At 31.8% G+C, this 4,294-nt stretch overlaps 1 protein-coding gene across 1 annotated transcript in view; it reads right to left on the bottom strand.

The window, feature by feature from the left end:
- LOC111087959 (sodium/potassium-transporting ATPase subunit beta-like) overlaps window positions 1–2,597 on the bottom strand; it is a 21,865-nt gene extending 19,268 nt beyond the window's left edge. The window contains exon 1 of the mRNA XM_022396468.1: window positions 2,478–2,597. The gene's annotated coding sequence lies outside the window, so the exon portion shown is untranslated. The remainder of the gene's footprint in view (window positions 1–2,477) is intronic.
- Window positions 2,598–4,294: the final 1,697 nt, after the last annotated feature.

Consider the following 4,294-nt stretch of genomic DNA (forward strand, 5'->3'; position numbering starts at 1 on the left):
TGTTCGCGGTTCAACTGATATATCGCTGAAACCCTTACCACTTGCTTTTCGATATAGATATTACTAAAAGCTGTATTGTTCGCGGTTCAACTGATATATCGCTGAAACCCTTACCACTTGCTTTTCGATATAGATATTACTAAAAGCTGTATTGTTCGCGGTTCAACTGATATATCGCTGAAACCCTTACCACTTGCTGTTCGACAGAGATATTACTAAAATCTGTATTGTTCGCGGTTCAACAGATATATCACTTGTTGTTCAACAGAGATATATTACTAAAACATGTAAGTATCATTAGAATATTAAGACTCGATTATAAGCAAGATGTTCCATGTCCTTGCATCCTTTGGATCTACTTTCTTCATTGTCGATTGTTCATTGACAGACATGACAAGTATGTGCTTGAACAGATTTGCTTTTATTCCATCTTCGGCTACATTTCTCATGATAAAGTTAATAATGAAACCTTCTGAAGTTTGTCTTCTGAGCCTTTGTCTATTTTAAATCTTTGTTTACCGTCTTTATAAGCTATGCACAACTTTATAGTAATGGTTTTTTGAGTTGGAGCGTTTTTTCGCAATCTTAGCCTTCACCTTATGGAAGAGAGTTTACTAACAAGCTCGTGTTGCCATAAAGTCTCTGATGTGTGAGTTATTCTGCTTCCGTTGAGAATATTGAAGAATCTTCTTCTTAAAATGCTGTATCCTCTTTCGTTTAATAATATTGCTGTTCGATTATCCTTCCTCAAAAATGAGCGGTGAAATTTTCTCCAGCAATAAATTTATTAAAGGTAAAATTGCATTGCAGAATGGTTAGAAATTCGTCACGAATCAAACATATATGCGTTAAACATATCGACACGGCTCTCATCTGCCACGGCACTCCACTGCAGTTAATGAATCATTATGTGTTAAGGATTCCAAAATGCCTTAGAAAAAGGTATGACTACACGATCACCTGAGCTTTCAATGCAGTTTCACCAATAAAGACGAATGTCACGATAAAGGTATTAAAATGAACCTAGTTTTTATACAAATGTCATTTTTAGTTAAAACAATGATTGAACACATAAATATACATGTACGTCACTGGTGTGAGGCAAGACGATCTCACAGGATGGGAGTGGGACGTCTGACCTTAAGCCACTCTTTATCAAGCAATAGCACGTTATAAAAAATCAGTAAATTTGAACTGCATTTCTTTTACGCATATTCGATTCTCTATAGTTCCCAATTGTTTGAAATAAATAAAGCGATTTTCCCTGAAATATCTACTTCGCAACCATAAAAAATCAAAGTTCTTACCTTCGATCAAAAACAAAAAATTAAATCGCTCTTTGATCATTCACATTCGCGCCCGTCCATCTTTGTGATTATTCAGAGATTATGTAAACAGTAGATATATATAATTCATTTTGCTGTCAGCGCTTAATAACTGATGATATACTGTGGTAGCCATTTGTTGAGGGGACCGTTTGACATCATTTGTCCATACTAGAGTGTTAATGATGCTAATATTAAAGTAAAAAAAAAGGAGCAAGAAAACTCGTATGATTTGGTTCTTCAACAAAAATTATGTTGAAAGATCTTAGGCTTAAGAATGTAAAATGTACAAAATGGCAAAAGATTCATTAATTTATGCAGTAAAAATTATAAAAATAAATAAAGAGTTATAAAACAATCAAACAAGTTTAAGAGAACTTTATTTTTAGACATCTGACCTCATGTAAGAATGGAAAAAAGATTGTTTTTACACAGTTAATGTTATAAAATAATGAACAAGAACTTTATTTTTACACATCTGACCTCATATAAGAATGGAAAAAAGATTGGTTTTACACAGTTAATGTTATAAAATAATGAACAAGAACTTTATTTTTACACATCTGACCTCATATAAGAATGGAAAAAAGATTGGTTTTACACAGTTAATGTTATAAAATAATGAACAAGAAATTTATTTTTATTCGTTTCAGAAAACGTTGACTCTTTTGGATTTTTGAGGGGGTATTAATGTTTACTTGTGCATGTAAATCAAATAATATTTGCAAATGGGCCATTTGACTATATTATTTATTTCTGCCAATTAATGGACGGGAATTAACTCTGAACATTCAACAATTATAAACAAGATTGAATGAACCCGACAAAGTTGAAAATTTGTGTTGAAAAAGATCATACTGAAAGATAAAAAGAAAGAAGAAATGCTATTAATTTCACACTCAACACAAAACTATGAAATAAACTTTCGAAACTAAAACTATTATAATGTGCTTAAGCTCACTCTGACTTTCTTTTGCCTTTTGAGGTGTCTAATTGTTTCCTGCTATACTGATATAAGGCTTCAAATCTAAATTATTTCAATTCAGGTTCGATTTACTTGATAATTAGTTGAAAGAGAAGCGTATTTTACAACAAAAATAAATAAGAACAGAACAGTCACCAAACAAACAACGTGTACAAAGAAGGACTTACCTTGAAGAAAGTCTTTAAGGCTTCCAACTACTATACAAGAGGAAAAATCTTAACTTTATGAGTACTGGCAGGTAGGGCGTATTAGGTAAGTGAACTTCTTTGAAGACACTGAATTTACTATCTTAAAGTTTACTGTGTCGTTACCCATGCAGCAATGAACACCACAGCCTATAGGAACTGAAATATAAGCTGCTCGTGCTGGAAGAAAGTCAATCAAAGCACACACGTGACACAGTTTCACGCATGTATTTTACGAAAACAGTCACTATCCAAAAGATCTGTGTAAAATATTCGGAATAACAACTAAGTGGAATCCGAATGTGTGTATATTACGTTTCTTGACTGCCTCTGGGGGTTTAAAACCTAAAGTATCCGTGCCAGTAGTGATAAATGGTGGTTTATCTAAATGATATGAAGAGATTTCCATCAGACACACACGCGGGCGCGCGCGCGCAAACATTCCAAAAGGAAGAAAACCTTAGATAATAATCCCGATATAAACACTCTCACCTGTAGAAGAAATATGAAAAACTGTATACATCAATAGAAGAGTAAAAATTAAAGTATTTTGAAAACACATCAACAGTAAAGTAAACGTTAACGTATGCATACATTAATATAGAAGAGAAAGTATGAATTTATAGTGAGAGTGTGCAGACATCAATAGGAGAGGAAATGTATAGTGAAAGCTTGAATATATGATTAGAAGAGGAAATACATATGTGCAACATGGAAACACTATTAGCAGAGAAAATGTTCGCATTCTGAACACAAACATTACTATTCAACTAGTCCTAACCACCAGAACTTTGCTATCTTATATCTTTCGTCTATAACTTCAGTAAAGTGGTCTGGAATCGTTAATGATCACATTTTATGTGTTCCGAACTGTATAAAACCTGCCAGAAAAACTTGTTTTTTCTGTAATACACACAACACGATATCATAATTGTATAATTATATCAACACAACACGATATTTGTATAATTATATCATTCGCTACTTTATGTATAAGTTGTGGAGATGCAAAACATATCAAAATTTTAGTCTTCACTTAAGCGTAGCAAATCATTGTAGTTTTTAGCTGAATGTAGTAAATCATTGTAGATTTTAGCTGAATGTAGTAAATCATTGTAGTTTTTACCTGAATGTAGTAAATCATTGTAGTTTTTAGCTGAATGTAGTAAATCATTGTAGATTTTAGCTGAATGTAGTAAATCATTGTAGATTTTAGCTGAATGTAGTAAATCGTTGTAGTTTTTAGCTGAATGTAGTAAATCGTTGTAGATTTTTAGCTAAATGTATAAATCATTGTAATTTTTAGCTGAATCTAGTAAATCATTGTAGTTTTTACCTGAATGTAGTAAATCATTGTAGATTTTAGCTGAACGTAGTAAATCATTGTAGTTTTTAGCTGAATGTAGTAAATCATTGTAGATTTTAGCTGAATGTAGTAAATCATTGTAGATTTTAGCTGAACGTAGTAAATCATTGTATATTTTAGCTGAATGTAGTAAATCATTGTAGTTTTTAGCCGAATGTAGTAAATCATTATGGATTTTAGCTGAATGTAGTAAATCATTGTAGTTTTTAGCTGAATGTAGTAAATCATTGTAGATTTTAGCTGAACGTAGTAAATCATTGTAGTTTTTAGCTGACTGTAGTAAATCATTGTATATTTTAGCTGAATGTAGTAAATCATTGTAGTTTTTAGCTTAATGTAGTAAATCATTGTAGTTTTTAGCTGAACGTAGTAAATCATTGTAGTTTTTAGCTGAATCTAGTAAATCATTGTAGATTTTAGCTGAACGTAGTAA

The sequence above is a fragment of the Limulus polyphemus genome, unplaced genomic scaffold (genome assembly GCF_000517525.1).
Source record: "Limulus polyphemus unplaced genomic scaffold, Limulus_polyphemus-2.1.2 Scaffold2899, whole genome shotgun sequence".
Lineage (NCBI taxonomy): Eukaryota > Metazoa > Arthropoda > Merostomata > Xiphosura > Limulidae > Limulus > Limulus polyphemus.